This window comes from Meriones unguiculatus, chromosome 20, assembly GCF_030254825.1.
Source record: "Meriones unguiculatus strain TT.TT164.6M chromosome 20, Bangor_MerUng_6.1, whole genome shotgun sequence".
NCBI lineage: Eukaryota > Metazoa > Chordata > Mammalia > Rodentia > Muridae > Meriones > Meriones unguiculatus.
In genome coordinates, this window is record NC_083367.1 from 62098383 (window position 1) to 62116243 (window position 17861).

At 46.9% G+C, this 17861-nt stretch overlaps 1 protein-coding gene across 3 annotated transcripts in view; it reads left to right on the forward strand.

Moving 5' to 3' along the window:
- Agpat4 (1-acylglycerol-3-phosphate O-acyltransferase 4) overlaps positions 1–17861 on the forward strand; it is a 97096-nt gene that overhangs the window by 61067 nt on the left and 18168 nt on the right. The gene's annotated exons all lie outside the window — the stretch shown is intronic.

A 17861-nucleotide genomic window follows, 5' to 3' on the forward strand; every position in this document is an offset into this window, starting at 1 on the left:
ACATTTGATGCCTGATGACTACAGTAAGAGCATTGTAGGATGCTTAGCTGCATCCTGCTGGTTCCAGCAACACCCCTCCCCAGGTGTGACAGCTTAAAATAGCTCCAGACATTGCCTGAATGTCCCCAGGGAGGGGATATCATGAGGCAAAGGATACCTCTTGGCCGAGAGCTGTTTCCCAGACAGAAGCCACTTGCCGACTGCAACAGGTTTAGAGTGTTTTATTTGTAAGAAACAAAATATAAATTGTTTTTCTTATCCACTTTCAAACTAAGAACAAGAAACACAAAACTCTTCGATAGAAAAGCCTGCCCCAGTTCCTTTATTTTTAAATAAAAGAGTTAAGAGAAATATTTTAAAATGCAAAGCAAAAGAATCATGCTATATTGTGATTGAGAAATGTCCCCTGCAGGCTCCAGGACCCGGGGTTTGTTGCCTGGTGATGGATGTCTTACTTAATCAGGAAGTTCCCCCTTGGTGAATTCATACCATGATGTTATTGGGAGATGGTGCTTGAGAAAGCAATATCAGTGGAGGAAATATGTTGTCTCTCACCCCTTGCCTTTCTGTCTCTTCTGCTTCCTGGCTGTGCCGGCGTGAACAGTCTCCTGTATCTCTTGTGTGGACCCTTCTTCTAGACCAGCGGTTCTCAAACCTGTAATGCTGCAACCGTTTAACACAGTTCACCATCCTGTGGTGACCCCAACCATAAACTCACTTTTCTGCTACTTCATAGCTGTAATGTTTCTGATGTTATGAGTTCTAATATAAATATCTGACATGCTACCCCCAAAGAAATTGTGAGCATCGTCTTCCTGGGTGGTCCCCCGCTCTGTCTTTTCCCTCCTGGCTAGAATTCTCTAAGAACAGGCCAAATCATTCAACGGAGGTGCGAGATTCACCTTCTGGTTTTGTAATGGTGACGTCACAGCCCATTTCATTGTTAGTTCTCAAATTCTAACCCGTTCGGAGGTTCTCGAGTGCCACGTGCCACACAGCTGCATGTGTGCGTCAGCCATACAGCTTTCTGAGGAGAGGAGAAGCTGCCAGGTCATCAGGCGAGGGAGCGAGGCCGGTGCCAGCAGCATCACGGCACTCAGGGAAGAGAAGCCTTCCTGCCAGAGTCTCACCTGAGTCCTGCCATCCAAAGGCCAGAAAGTCGGGGCAAGGCGTAGTGTTTGTGGGACCTCCTCTTCTGTCTGAGGTGTCTAGGTATGCATGGTCTGGGGTCTGAGAGAAGAAGCTTTCCTACCTAGTCCCATGCTGGAATTTTCTCCTCCTCAGGGTGGCTGAGGCAACCACCCCCTCCTCCGCCCCCAACACACATACACACTCACCCCACACACACACCCGCACTCTCTCTCAGCCTGTATCGTCCACATCCTCAGGTGTCTCTCTCGGGACACTTGGTGAGTTTTGAGTCCGCTTTAATTGCACACTCCACAAACATATACCTGGTGACGGGTCCTATCCAGTGCACCTCAGGAAATCCTTCCAGCTCTCCCGGAGGTCCTTCTGCCATGCAGGACGCCGCATCTCCCAGGCACAGGGTCGCCTTGTTTCCAGATGGTTTGACTGACCTACATTCACCACATAGCTCAGCTCCAGTGAATGTTTGCTTAGGTGTTTGGAGTCCAGCGTGCATTCCTATGTGCTGGCCTTTTCAGAACACTTGCGTCTGTCTGTTCTGCAAACGGGAAGTTGGAGTGCCCTGAAGATGGAAGACACTTTCTTACCTTAAAAGCTTCTGATAGGGTTGCTCTACATTATTTCGTCTTAATGTTAACACTGTTAATTGTACTGTTATAAATTATAAGTAATACACATAACACAAATAGTATAAATATAATTATATTAATATACTAACATGATATATCATTTCATATGAGAGATAAAAGACTATACCTTTTACTGCTGGTTGAGCCTGAAAGGTCACAGCTTTGGGTAAAAGCCAAGCACCCTGGTGGCCAGACCCTGGGCTAGGCAGAGGGCCCCAGGCATGCCAGGATGCCCAGGGCAGCCCTTAGAGGTCAAGGAGAGAAGATCATGACACTGTAGGTTGCATGTGTGAAAAATCAGAACACCAAGTCCAGAATGTCCATTTTATCTTTCTGGAGAGAACATTCATTTCAGGAAAGAGTCCAGAGTGCTGGGATTTGCTGGAGAAAGGTCCTGCTGCCATGGTGAAGGAGAGGATGTGGTCTTGTAAGGGCACATGTATTGATGTAAGGACACGTGGCATCCTCTCATGTCTAGGTCCAAGTCCAGTGACAGAAATGAGTGAAGCAAGTGTCTTCCCGAGGAAGCATGCACGTGAACACACACAGTACCACACATGCATCCAATCACACATATAGTTACAAGGCAGAGGCATAGGGTTTTGGGGGAGGGGAGTAACGGCAGGCACATCTAGCAAGCAGGCTGACAAAGGGGCCAGCGACAGCTCACAAAGGGTCCCTGTGAACCTTATACTTGTATCTTTTTATTAGACTTAACATGTTTATATATGAGCATCTTGCCTGTGTGTACCACACATGTCCCTATGGAGGTCAGAAGGCATCAGATCTCCCGGAGTTAGGGAACTGGAGCTAGGGAAGGTTATGAACCATCATGGGGGTGCTGGGAACCACACTCGGGTCACCTGGAAAGGCAGCCAGTGCTCCTGACCCCTGGCCCATCTCTCCAGACCCTATTTTTGAATCTTACCTGTTTGGACCATCCACGTGGGACAACTGTGGACCGTGGCGGCAAATTCTTTGGCATGGGGGAGTCAAGGCTCCTTACCTCGAGGTAGCTGGGCTTACCTACCTCAAAGTAGGACAGACTCACCTTTCCAATGCGTGAAACCTTAGGGTATTTTGCCCGTCATCTGTAAACCACTTGAGACACTGGGTAACATACATTTCAAATTCTTTTTAAAAGAATCAGAGCTGTCAAGATACTAAGGATATTCAGGTAAAATTCAGGGACTCAGGAACCTGGAGGCAAGGCACTCTCTATCTTCTAACTATGCTTTGTACTCCAGGCTGGTTGGCCTGTGAGCTCTTAGAAAATTCCCTTGTTTCTGCCTCCCATCTCTATAGGAAAGCTGGGGTCTTGGGTGCACATACTGCATTTGGCTTTTTTTTTTTTTTAAGCATGTTTCCATGATTGAAAGTTTGTCGGGCTTGTTTAGCACAAATTACCTTCTGAGTCATCTCACCATCTTCTAGGAAGGTGTTTGGTTTTGGTTTTGTTTCTATGAACCAAAAAAAAAAAAAAAAAAACCTGTAGAAAATTTTTTTAAAAAGTACAAAATTAAGAAAATTCAATGTATAGTTTTACTATCATCTTACACACACATGAAACCAACATTAGTGGACTACAAGATGAAGCAAAGATATGTTTAGAATTTGACAGAAAAACAGATGAGAAAACATCAGAAAGTACAAGGCGGAAGTCGGATCTATCTAATAGGAGCTGGAAAGAAGACAGAGGCGAGGGCTAAGAATTTTCTAGAACTGATAAATGAATAAATCCAAATATTCAAGAAACTCAGTGACATCTGTGGATAAAAGCAAGTCACACTAAGACAGACTGTAGTAAAATTACAGAACACCAGAAGTATGAAAGGAGATATCAAATGTAGGCAGAAGGCAACAGACACCTTCACATAGAGTGACAGAGGATGTATGTTTGTTGTGTTTTGGTTTTTGAGACAGGGTTTCTCTGTATAGCCCCCTGTGTCCTAGAGTCACGTTGTATACCAGCTGGCCTCTGCCCCTGTGCTGGGAATAAAGGCGTGTGCCACCACACCTGGCAAGTGGCTGATGATGCAACTGTGCCTTTGATATGTGAGGAAAGATGAGGATGTGCAATTTGGACCTGATAGTTCTAAGCCCGTTTGTGTACGACCCAGCACACTAGCCCTGGCCCTAATCAGGAGAGAGATGTGAATCAGTTGTTAAAGTAACCATTGGAATAACAACAGCTTCTATAGTGTAGCTCAGTTGGTAAGGCACCTGCCCAGCATGCACAAGGCCCTGGGTTCAATCCCCAGTACCACATAATCTAGTCATAGCACATACTTACATATGTGTATAACAACACCTGTGTGTACTTACAGTATACCTGTGTATACTATGTACTCCAGGATTAGAAGTTCAAAGTAATCCTCAGCTATGTAGGGAGTTCAGAGCCTTGGCTACATGGGACCTTGTCAAGGAAGGAAGGGAAGGAAAGGACAGAAGAATAAAGAACAGCTAATTTGCCCGTGATCATCTGGAAAAGCAGCACCTAACTGCAGCATCCGTCCAGTCAACAGTGACCGGAGGCTTCGTTCTGCAGCCTTGGGAGCTCTCTCCTACACTTACACTTACGTATCTACAGATGTGACAGCTGGGGTGGTCTTCCGACTCACGCAGTGTACAGCCGACAAAATCTTTGCCGCTGACACTTTAAAAATCAGTCTACAAAAGCCACAGTGCTTTAACTTAATCTTGAATGTGTTTTAATTACTCAATCGATGTCTCCAGGGCTGGGATGGGTGAAGGGAAAGTGTGTGCATCTCAAACCTCTAGTTCGATTCCTTGTTTCCTCCTATCCAGAGCTTCAGGGGGGGGTATCTAAGAGGCTGGATCCTTTTCTTGATTCTAATTTAAGGGGCCAGGGAGGGGGGGAGAGCAGTTGGCCTGGCTGCCCTAACCTGGCATTCAGAGTGGCTTCTGTAGTGGTGTTTATAGCACAACCTGTTTTAATTTTAGCACTGTTGGGGGATAAGGGAAGTTAGAGATGAGGCTCTGTGGGAAGGTCCTTAGAGAAAAGGGAGGGGATCCATGAGGCGAGGAGTGTGTTCCCATGGTGACTCAGAGTCCAGGCAGTGGGTGGGAGGAAGTTAAACAGGAGTGGGTTGGTAAGGGCACGGATTTGGGCACAGGGTGCAAAGGATAGGCGCACCGCCCTGGCTGAGGCCCCTTGTGAGAAGGGCGCAAATAGCAAAAGTCTTGGCTCTCTGTGGCCTGTGACAAGCCGCTCACACTGTGCCTGTTACTTTACCTATCAGAGGAACATGAACCCTGACAGGCGACTGTACGGCTGAAGAAATGAGTTTCTGTATGACTTAAGACTCCTCTACTGCTTACAGTGTGTGAGCCAGAATCTTTGCCCTGTCCCCTTGACTCCTCATCGCCTTCCTTGTGCCTTTATCCCATTGGTGCCTTTGCCTGGGTCATGGATGTCACTCTGTGCTGTATGAGCCCCGCCTCCAGTGTCATTGCCGTACTAACCCTGAATGTCTGAGCTCCCATAGCCTTATATTCAACACTTTGGTTGTTCTCCATACCAAAGGCCAGGTGGGATGACCGAGAAAAGTTCACATCCTGTCTCCTGGTGTCCCAGGGCTTTCGAGGTAATAAGGGGTTTTAGATAGTCACTTGTAACTTCACTGGCAAGCTCAGACTAAACACTGGGAGCATTGTTTTCCAGGAGCCCCTGACAAGGTAGGTGTATAACTTAAGCTCAGAATTATTAATTTTCTGAGAAACATGTATCCTGCCTTCTCATGAGGCCAGGAAGAGGCCTGGATTCTCAGTGGGGAGATGCTCAGAGCTCTCAGCAGCTCAGGACAGTCAGTGTGCTGGACAGAACCGTGGGAAAGCCTCATAGGTAGTTTGAGGTGTGGCTATCCGTCTGGTCAGGCGCTAGTGGCCTGTGGAAGCCCTGCACCCCCATTGGAGGCTGTTTACCCCTGAGAGGTTACATTCCCCATCCTCCCAAGCTGTATCCATGAGTTGCATCAGGGCTTGTTGCCATGGATACTGCTGGGCTGATAAGGGCTCAGATTACTAGACTTAACAAATAGAAATTCAGGGCACCAGCCACATTTTAATTTCAGACAAATGATGAATGATGTTTTAGTATTTGGCTCCAGTGCTGCATGGCTCATAATTTATTACTAATATGTCTTCCATCTGATGGTTCATGGTCATGTTTATGTGAGCAAATGATATGCAGTTTATGGGAAATTAAAACTTAGTTGTATACCTTCTGTTTTACCCAGTGACCTCAGTAGGGACAGAATATCACTTTTATCAGAGTGGAGGGTTTCCCTGGCAACATTGGACTCTCAGTGGGCAGAGGACCAGTAGGGGAGAACCCCAGAGCTGGGTGAGGGTATGTCTCGGAGCTGGGTATGAGGAAAGGACCAAAGAGGTGTGCTGAAGGAGGAACCCAGAGATGTAGGAGGTCAGGGGAAGGACCTCAGGGCTATGTCAGGGGAAGACCTCAGAACTATATGGAAACTTCACTGGTCCCCAGTCTTGGAGAACACACAATTTATACCTTTTCCTTCATAACTAAAACTTTTATTGTATTTATTTGTTTGCGTATGTGTTTTATTTGTTTGTGTGTTTGTTTGTATATGTGTCTGGGTGTGTTCATGTCCTGCATGTGTGAAGGTCACAGGACAATTTGTGGACCTCAGCTCTTGCCTTTTACCATGTGAATCGCAGGGGTGGGATTCATGTTGTCAGGTTTGGTGACAAGTATGTGCCAAGCCATTTCACTGATTCTTCCTACATAATTAACTAGCTCTATTAAAGGTCTTGTATTTCAAAAGAGACAGAATTAGATATCCCGAGGTCCCAGCCTAACGGAAGATGTCTCTTGTGAAGAAATGCTTTTCAAAAGCAGTTTTATATTTCTTTCCTAACTAGTTTGGTAGTTGTGTACATTTTAACATCTTCTTTACCCCTTTCAAAATTCTGATAAAGCTGGTTCGGGTGTGTGTACATTCCTATTCTCTGTGAGTAATGAATTTGCATTTGGAAAATAAGCCTTGTTCTATTCCAGTATCAAGAAAGAAAAAATAATGAAACTTTAAAAAGCAGTTGCTTCTTGTGTAGATTTAAGTTTTAATCTAAGCATCCCTTAAATGATACTTAGTGGAGTCAGAGAAATAGCAGAGGTTAAGAGAATTTACTGTTTTATTTCCAGAGGACCTGGGTTTGATTCCTGGCACCCACATGGCAGCTTACAACCCTCTGTAACTCCCGTTTCAGGCGATCTGGCGCCCTCTTCTGGCTGCTATAGGCACCAGGCACGCACATTTTGAACATTTAGATGCATTTGTTTTAATTGAAAGATTAGTAACTTATTTTTGTTGTTGCATTGAGAGAGAGTCTCACTGTACAGCCCAGGCTGAGCTCAAACTCATGGCAACCTTCCTACCTCAGCCTTCTAAGTACTGGGATTACTAGTGTGAGCTGCCGTACTTAGCAAAACTGGTAACTTCTGATGGTGTTTTTAGAATATCATTTAAAGGCTTCAGGACTGAATCATTTGTAGTTTTGTTGTTGATAATTCGTTTTGTCTGATTGAAGATCTCTATCTTTAGCCCAGGCTGCCTTCAAACTTGCTGTCCACCTGCCTGAGCGCTGGGGTTACAGATACACACCATCATGCCTGATTTAAAACATTTTAAAAGTCTATATTGTAGTCTAGGCTAGATTGTAGTTTGTGTAGCTTACTACATAGCTAGGGATAACCTTGAATTCCTTACTCTCCAGCCTCCATCTCCCCAATTCTGGGATCACAAGTGTGCACCATGTCTGGCTCCCTAGGTGACCTTTGATGTGACCCTGGACCCAGATTGTTGGTTTTCAGGGCCAAGGAATTCGGTGTGCTCCCAGGAACAGCCTTAGCTGAGACCCACGGTAGCTGAGGAGTTTGTACTGTGCCTCGGCAAGTGTTGTAAGGAGCCAGTGAAAGCGTGTGACAGGATTCAGGTAGCAGCGCAGTGTGGGAACCCGGTAACATGGAGACAGAGACTATAGGCATCAAGAGACAGTGAGGGCTACGTGAGGATGGAAGGAAAGGCGGGTGGCGGGAGATACAGTAGAGGTATGGGCAGGGCTGAGTGGGTAGCAACGGCTGTGGCTAGGTGAGCAGGTTAATGTGGAGCTTGTCATAAGTTAACTGGCGCAGGAATGCCTCACGTGGCTGCGTGTAGAACAGTGAAGGAGAAACAGGGTGGTGAATGGAGTTTCCTGGGGACAGCAGGTTTTTTTTTTTTTTTTTTTCCTAAGAATCATTTCCTTTTGGGGCACAGAGCCTCAAACTTACTTCAAGGATGACCTTGAATTTCTGATCCTCCTGCCTCTCCCCACCTGGTTTTATGTAGCGCTGGAGACTGACTAAATCCAGGGCTTCACGCAAGTTAGGCAGAGACTGTCACAGGGCTACTTACACAGCTGGCAGGCTGAGGATTCGATTGTCATTTTACCCTTCCTTTGATTGGCTCCTATTGAGCGATCTTAGGAAATAACTGAGGTTTGAGGATGGGAGGGCAGTGGAGTCATGGCTCAGCAGAAGTACTGAGATGGGTGGAGTCTAAACCACAGTTACACTCTAACCGCGTCCTGGCGGCTGAGCAGAATAAGCTTGGAGTCTTGGCCGAGGGAGAGGGATGTGCTAGGCCTCATTTGTGACTCGGGAGGGCAGGAGCGGCAAGGCTGGGTCTCTGTGCCCGTGGACCACTCAGGGTGTTGTTAGGTCTCCCTACCCAAGAGTGAGAAAGGCTGTAGCTCTCTTGTAGCCAGTGTGCCTCTCCGTTTATGGAATCTTCCTACAAATGTACCCACTTCTTTCAATTGGCATCTGAACCTTGTCAGGGAACCATTTGTGTCTCCCCTCCACTACCCTCACCCACCCATGCTTTGATAAGAACATCTTATACCTCCCATTAACCCCCTTTCACTGCTATAATGAAATACCTGAACTTAGAAACTCATAAAGAAAAATCAGTTTATTGAGCCCGCATTTCTAAAGCTTCAAGGTCATAGTTCTGGTATCAGTTTGATTCTAGTGGAGGACCTCCTGATGATGGCATCTCAAGAGCAGGTGCTCTGTGACAGAGAAAGATCTTACGGCCACATCGAAAGCTAAGACGTGAGTGGGAGGAGCCACCCTTGCTTACCTCCCTTATGGTCATATCTTGAAGGTGTCACTGCCTTAGTACCACCACGCAGAGGACCAAACCTCCAACATGAGAGTCCCTGGTAGACTGTGGGGGTGCCCCTGTCTCCAGTGCAGTAGTGGAAACAGTGTTGGAGGTATGCTTCTGTCTTCAGGAAGTATGTCACTTCTCTAAAGGATACAGAGAATGGCCCTTGCCTTCTGATGGCAAGTCCAACCTTTTGTAAATGACATGATGTGATATTGTCATTTATAGAGTTCACACTCAAAAATCATGCAAACAAACAAACAAAAAACCCTCAATGTTTTAAGTAAGTTGATCTTGCATTGGGCTCATTCATGAGCATCCTTGGGCAAATGTTTCCCATGGCCTGCAGGTTTTACATACCAAGTGTCATGAGCACCTCAGAACATGACTGTGGCTTCAGAAAAACCTTTCAGCCATCCTCAGGGATGGTAGAGGTCTTGGTATCCGGTACTCAGACCTATCAGAACCTTATTTAACTTAAGTCACCCAGAATTCCTGTAGCCCTGGAGTGTCAAGGCACACACCCCCTCCCCCCATAGCTAATGAGACAGGGAAGGACATTTGGGAAGTTGAGGGCTCTTCTGAACTGAAGCCTGGAGTAGCTTGCCAAAGGGCATTTGAGCTCTGAGCTCATGGGATATGGGGCAGATAAGAAGAGGGGCTGGACTGAGTTCTCTGTAGAGTGGTTTGGACCAAGGTACTTGCAGGTCTCAGGGAGGGACCTGAAGGAAGCTGTGTGGCTTCAGCATATCTCAGATTGTCCCTTAGAGGAGAGACTGAAAAACATCTTCATCCATAGCTACTCATGAGGGTCCCTGGAATATTCCTGGGGAAGGAGTAAAGGGGATGTTCTCACACATGAGCCCTGAATGAGCCCCGAATTCTTTCTTCTCTCCCCTTTTATGAATCCTTGAAGATGCTGGAAGCATGGGAACATGGGTGGCAGTAGAGCCACCACTATGGCTTGTGCCTCTGTGGCAGGCACTTCACAACCTGCTGTTGCACTTTAAGTTAACTTGGGTGTCAGTGGCCTTGGTTCTGTAGAACAGACTGGAAGCTAACAGTCAGCTCCCTTTTCTCTGCAAGACAGCCCAGGGACCTGACAGAAAATGACCCTCATTGAGCAATCCTTGCACCCTCTTCTCAAGATAGAAAGAGGTGAGGCCTCCCTCTGTGCCATAGCAGCAGGTACCTATGCCTTGTCCCATACCCTGTGCTGGCATTAGCACCCTGTCGCAGCCCAGGAGAAGGACATTACACAGTGTCCACGTCAGACAGCAGGAGCCAGAAGCCTAGGCATGCTGGCTTCCTCCACAAAGCTGCTTAGGGAGCCTTAGACCATTCAAAGGCTTCACATTTAAGGGTATGGAAATGCAACTTTTCTACCTTTCATCTTCATCTTCAGAAATGAAAAGGATGGAGGTCTGTCTGGGAAGAGTCTTGTTCTGCATTTTGCAGTGTGTGTTCCTCCTAATCTTTCTTCTTGCCCCCCCCCCCAGGGAAGTGGTGGGGGTGAGGGATCCCTGCTGAGGGGCTTAGAGAATGCATGTGTCATGGGCTCATTGATTTCCTAAGTCTCAAGTAGAAGTGGCACCTTGCTTGCTCTAACTTTGTTACTATGACAATTTACATATTATACACATAAAAAGGAATGAGCCCATGACACACGTGGTTTACACACACACAAGGATTCTCTGTGTTTACCTGGATCTAACTTTATGTACCTCATCCTGTCTGTGGTTATGGAATTATTAATCAACTGACAGACATTTTTGAAGTGATTTCCAGGCACTGTAAGTCATGAACTATCACTCAAATTATGAGACAGGTTTTTATAAAGAAAAAGAACTTCTTACCAGATGTGGTGGCACATGCCTTTACTCCTGTCCTGACCTCAGGAGGCAGAGGCAGGTAGACCTCTGAGAGTCCAAGGCCAGCCAGGACTATGTAGTGAGACCATGTCTGAGGAAAAAAAAAAAATCTTAATATGTAACCGCTGGCTAGGGCGGTGTTCAGTGAGTGAGGTGCTGCTGTACAATATGAGAACTTGAATTTGGATCCCAGCACCCATGTCCAAATGCCAGATACAGCATCCTCCACCTGTAACCCCAGTGCCTCAGGACAGAGATCCGTGGATTACAACGGCTCACTGTGCAGCTAGCTCACTGGCCAGCCTGCTGAGCCTAGACTCTGAGCTCCAGCCTCAGTGAGAGATGACACCCTGCTTGCAATCCTTCCTGCGTGTCTTCTTACTATTTTGTTAATATCCTGCTGTTGGCTTCTCCAATTCTTTCTGAAATGTCTTTTAAAAAAAATAATTGGAGCGTTTTCAAATCAGGCTGTAAGTAGGAGCCCCCACACCACATTTTGTCAGTGTCTCTGAAGTGTCTCTTAATTTAGAAGAAATTTCTGGCCTTTTTTCTTGTCGTGGACTTGTGGCCAGCATCGTGGCTACAGTCCACATGCACTCATCCCTCTGCCAATGTTCCTATGAACCAGAAGTTAGATGTGAGTCCTTGGCAGAGGCAAGCATTCTAACAAGGCAGTTTTGCCTCCCTGTGAGCAGTGTGCATCTTGATAAAAACCCGGCCGGAACCAGCAATCAAAGGACTAAATCCCATGCCCTTGAGCTTGCCGGACCCCATTCCTCTCCTGTGTCTAGACCAACAGGGCCCTAGCATCTGCAGCTTCACCCCTCTCACATCCAGCTACCTCCATCAGCCACAGATCAAAAGTCCTAATTGGAAAATTCCTGAAATGAGTAATTAGGTAGCTTTGAAATCAGATGCCTTTCTAAGTATATTGATTGGCATGAAGTCTAGCTACCCACTGGCTAGTTACCTAATAGCTGGCTCGGTTATCCAATAGACTGCCGGTATCTATCTCAGTGGGTAGTTGGAGATACGATGGATGTGGAAGTCCAAATGTCAGGATGCTGGAGAGGAGGTGGTGAGCACTCTGGGTCTGCCTGCTCCCAGGCTTCTCTCCCCGTGTGCCCTGGAAACCCGGAGTACCAGGCCTTGCTCTGCCTTTACACATAGCGCTTAAGCCTTTGACCTCCTGACATTGCCTCTGTCTGAGAACCAGCCCGGCCATGCCAGGCACAGCGGTCATTGCCGTAAGACTCACCCACAGTCTGAACCATGCACATCTATAGACACAGGCCCAACGGTGAGATCAGCGTTTTTAATCTTTCTGTTCAGCTCATTTTAACAAGCACACAGTTGTGTAGGAGCTCACGTGCTGCCTGTGGCGCAGTGTGTACATTAACTATGTGTATATATCTTTGTTAGAATAATAATTTAGGTTGGAAATTCAACCTCTCTTCCTCAAGAGCCTCCAAAACACAAAAGCCCACCCGGAAAGGTCCTGGTGCAGGGCTATTGTCTCCCAGTGTTAGAGACAGGCGTGTCTGTGTCTCGTCCCCTCCTCTTCCCTCCTCTGTGCATCTCCCCATAGTCAAGAAGAGCCAAAGAGTAGATGCTGTGTGTGTGTGTGTGTGTGTGTGTGTGTGTGTGTGTCTGTATGTATGTGTGTGTCCATGCCTGTGTGTGTGCAGAGCCACACCATCAGCTCACAAATCCCATACTGGCTCCAAGCCCAGCCTAAACCTGAAATCAAAAGACAAATTCAGTTGGCAGAACCTGAGTAAACAGAAAGCCCTGACCGAGGCTTGGCTGTGTTTACTCAGAAAGGCTGTCCTGGGTGAGCCCCAGAGTGGGGCTGGAGCAAGAGCCATCTCTTTGTATGTCTCGGTAATGTAAGCAGCAGTCTGGGATTTCCCATCTAAGGTGGGGTGAAACCGGCATGCTGTATATCAGCAGTTCTCAACCCGTGGGCTGTGACCTCCGGGGAGGGGTGGGGTGGCGAACAGCCCTATCACAGGGATTGTAAGTCAGATATACTGCACATCAGACATTTACATTGTGATTCATAACAGTAGCAAGATTACAGTTATAAAGGAATAAAATAATTTTATGGTTGGGGGTCACCAGCATATGAGGATCTGTACAAAAGGGTCGTAGCATTAGGAGGATTGAGAACCACTGTTGTCTGTGAAATCACAGGTCCCCCATGCTTGCATTTTGCAGCGCCCAGGCAGCCCTGTGGGCCTGGAGTCGGGGTTCACCCCATCTGCCGTGTCCCAGGCACCCGTCTTCTCAGCCAAGCATGAGCCCTCTCTCTCAGGATCCCCACAGGCTCACATTTCCCAGGAACCTCATGTGAATCTCAGGCCTTAGGATGCCAGCTCCTCCTGGTATCGAGGGCTATATTTACCGGGCACTTCCTGTTACTGTATTTTTTAATATTTTTAGTTAATTCAGTAACATAAGTTACTGGGTTAGTTAATTAGTTACTGAATTTAGTTAATTCATGACTACATTTCTGTAGGCACCAGACTGGGAGCCAGAGTGGTGCCTGTGACATTCCTGGTCCCATTCTGGGATCTCTTGAGTACCTGTATTTCCCAGGTGCTTGGACCACCAGGTGAAGCTGAGGCAAGATGCCTGGTGACTAAAAGGACTGTGGCCGTTGGGAGGAAACCACTGAGGAAGCTGGGCCCTTGCTCTGCAGGTGATGGGGTTTCCCACCCTGAATTTTCCACTCTGACTTCTCTGTTGAATCATTTCTCATGTTCCTGAACCTCCCCAGGCTCTATGTGTCCTGATAGGTCAAGTATTTATGATTGGACGGTGTTGTTCCCAAAGGCCCAGAAAATGGCTGAGGAGGGAAGATAGAGAAAAATCTTACGTTTTCCTTGTGTCGATGTAAATACATAGCTCTTACCACAATATATATGTTTATAATATACACACACAGAGAGACATACACAAGACACACACACACACACACACACACACATTATTCTGGAGCTAAAGATGAGTAACTGTAGCCTGAGAATTCTGATTTAGGTTTCTCCATACACCATGCTCCAAATCAGAAATCAGTAATGGCTACATTTTAAAGATAGATTTATTACATATACGTTTATGTGTGGGGTGGTATTTTGCCTGCATGTGTGTGCCCACAGAGTCCATAGAAGGCATCAGATCCTTAGGAACTGGAGTTATAAAGGGTTGTGAGCTGCCATGTGGGTTCTGGAAACTGAACTCAGCAAGAACAGCCAGTGCTCTTAAAGGCGGAGCCATCTCTCCAACCTGTTTACGAAACTTTAATAGTAAATGAAGAAAGAAAAATCATAGATCAAGGTACTTTAAAGCACACTAGTGGGAATATCAGGTGAGCGGGAAACAGCAATGGTAGGAAACCTCTGCTATAGGCTCCCGGTACTATCAGATGACATTTTTAGCCTTTGAGTCAGGGAAGGCCAGGGGTCTGTCTTCCCCAGAAGAATTTTAATTGATAGTCACACACCAAGGAGGGTAACAGATTATCAAGGGAGTTAAAGATAGGCTAAGGTGACATTGCTACCCGCAACATTCCAACCCCCTACAATCACGGGAGTTTTGATGAGTGATTTGAAGTCAGTCTTGTAGAACGCTTACCGTAAATGTTACTGCCTGGAAGTGGCCACTTCCCTGCCGCTTGCCGACTTTGCGTTCGTTGTTCTCCTCCATGATGATAGTACCATGGAGAAAGCCCTAGGGTAGCAGGCAGATGCTGATGTTTTGAGGGTAGTAACAGTTAACAAGCCTTGGGATTATACATTTTGGTCTTTATGTGGTAGATAAGGTGGGCACACATTTGCCTAGGTTAAGGTGTGGTCCTGCTCTTGTCTCCCTTTTACCCAATCATGGCTTTTACATAGTCAGGATCTTGGAGATTCACACTGGGCTCTAGGAGCCCTCCCTGGGTTCAACATGTCTATACTATGGCGTTGTGAGCCATAGTCCCCCCTCTCTGTGATTCAGTATCATTATTTACAAAATGGCTCTTCTGGGATGTGCATGCCTCCCTTTCCTCTTTCTGCTTTCCCTTGTGCCTTCTTATCCCTACCTGTAATTCCTTTAAACAGAATGGCACAAGAGCAAACAGAACAAAACCAACTTCTTCAGCAGCCAGAGTTTAAAGGTTGCATCCTTCAGTTAGTTCCAAAAGGCAGGTTTTGGATTTTTTCCAGTGATGTCCCTTCCTGTAAACACATCCCTTCCTGGTATCAAGTGCCCAAGGCCCACTCCAGGAATTTGAAGAAACATAGCAGCCAAGAACCAGGGCCAAGGCTGGACACCAGGTGCAGCTGCTCTGAGTAGAGGCAGCTGTCACTGTTCCTGGGAACAGCCTGGAGAAAACTGATGTAGGCAGCATTGGGCAAACTGAAACATGAGAATTGAGAGAGAGGCTTTGAGAACGGTTGCTGGCTGCTAAGAGACCCACGTATGCCTCCTTCTCCCTTTTGTTTCCTGTGCATCTTCCCCCATCCGCTGATTTCACAAGTGCTGACCTTCCTCTGTTGGTTTATTCCAAATCAAAGACAAAGTAGCTTGTGGATAGAAGTGGGGTCTGTGCCTTGTTTCCCAGTAATCTGGAAGAGCAACTTAGGATGGACACACAGGCAGCCAGTTGGGATGGTTGTGTGTCTGGATGTGTTCAGTGAGGCTCAGCACTGCCCGGAGGCTCTGGATAATGATCACCAGGCTGCAGCCTCGGTTACGTCATCTGGAGGGCTGCTGTAGAGCACAGAGCATTCATTCGCGCCCTGGAGCAGTGCTGTGATGGAGTGCCTGAGCCTGAGAATCTGAGGGTTGTTGGTCATGGAAGGATACTATCCTAGGAGGAGGAACAGAGAAAGAGATGGAACCCAGATTCCTTCATGGACTTCGGAAAAGTACTTTCCTTGTATAATAACCCAAGTCCTGGTCTAGAGGCACAACTCTGGGATCCCAAACATCTCAAGTTTAGTCTTGTCTTAGAGAAAGCAAACTGTTGAAATGGTGGAAAAGGCTTGTTGTTATCATTTTGGCCCATCCAGGGTACTAGCAGGAGCTGTAGGGATTAATTGCCAGCAAGCGGGGCAGGAGCCTGAATCTGCACAATTACGTGACCTGGATCAGACAGTGATCTTGTTGCTTGGCATCTCAGAGATGGTTCTGCAAGGTGGACCTGGAAAGGTTGTATTGCTTGAAGGGACAGTCTTACTCCCCTGAAATGATTGCTCCTGCTTGGGGTCATGGAGTGATCTATAAGATTCTGTGTTTCTGGAATCTAAGGCGGCTACACGGTTAGTCTCTGGCTTTCAGGCACTTTGAGAGTGGGATCCTGCCCAGGATGTCGTGAAAGAAGACCGTGACATGTCAGTCTTATCTACACCTTCATGCTTGAAGGGATGAGATAGCTGAGGTACCATTGTATTTAGACTGATATGCCTTCAGTGATGGACAGGCCTACCTGCAGAGTTAGGCAGGTCTGTACCAATGATTTAAAACAAGGCAGACAGATAACAGAATGAAGAGACAGGTTCCAGGCCTTTATCCTGCTTTTAGTTTCCTTTTGAGATGGCGTTTTCCAGCACAAGCAGTTTCTAAATGCTGGAAGTATCAAGAAACTCTGCCCGTAGTCTCCTCAAATGAGATTTATTGGAAGGACAATTGGTGACTCCCACCAAGTGTCTAGTCAGAAGAGCCAACCTGAGATTATGAAAAAGATGAACTAGGATGGTCTCTCACCTGTGTGTGACACACCTGACACTGTCCCATGCCTGACTCCTGGTTCCAGAACGGACTAACTGGCTACAATGGAGCCGTAAGCCTAAACCACTTGAAGGGCTCAATCCTACCCACAAGCCCATGGGAATATGTCAGATGATTCCTATGTCTATAGCTTTTGAAGAGTTAGGCTTTTGACCTGCATTTAAATAGGACAAAGGCCCAGAGAGACTATCAACAGTCAAGGTGACTTGGTGGCTATTGGTGTCATTCACAATGCCAGACTCACAAACTGAGCAGAGGAATGTCAGGGTTACTTCAGTAGAGTCACTCCATGGGGATGACCAAAGGTGACAACAGATGCTTCTCCATTGCACAGTATGTCTATTTAGCCTTATCTCTACCTTTTTTTCTTTAGTGGGCTTGAGGACAGCAGGTCCCCAACCTCGGTGACTCAGCCTCCGGGCACAGGGGCATTCCCTTGGCAGTGATCACAGGTATAGCACAGTGGTCAGCAGGATCAGTGACATTCTCCTTACCTGGCAGCCTCTGCCACTTTCCAAGTGGGCTCCCAGGAGGGAACCAAAGTGGTCCTGACTACCAGTTGTTTTCACAAGACCCCCCTGAGGCATCTGCACCCCAAAGACAAAGACATGACTGAACCGTAGGATTGGTTACAGAAAGCCTACAGGGCCACTGCTGAGAAATTAGTTCTTGGGGCCTTGTAGATGGTTCTCATGCTTCATATTTAACATCCGGTCTGGAAGAGAAAGGTGTGTCCGGGGCAACCAAGGTCAGGCCCACTTGACTTGTGTGTGTACCTGTGGGACGTTGGAGCCCTCTATAGAATGTGTAACCCTCCCCCCAAGCACTATAAACAAGGGTACAACCTTCACAGAGAACTCAGACAGCACACACCCGCCTGCCAACACCTCTCACCCTCAAAGTTCTCTTCAGGGGGCTGTGCTGTCATTCCCATTCAACTCCATGTCTAGAGTTTCTACTGCGCAGCCTTTTCTTGAGACTCCCAGCCTTAGAAAGTTGGCCGCCTCGAATAAAGGCGCCATCCAAGAATACGTTTGGGTTGAGTGTCACCTGAACACAACTCTTTGTTTTCACCAGCCTCGGCAAAGACTATGGCAATAATTTTGTTGAAGCCTACAGAATGACAACTCTGAGTTTCTCGTGCCATTGAGATGAAGAGTCGTGCGCTCCCCTCCACCATGGTTGGGTCATTCTTGGCGTCATCAGGTGTCACAGTGGGGGAAAAGGAGTTG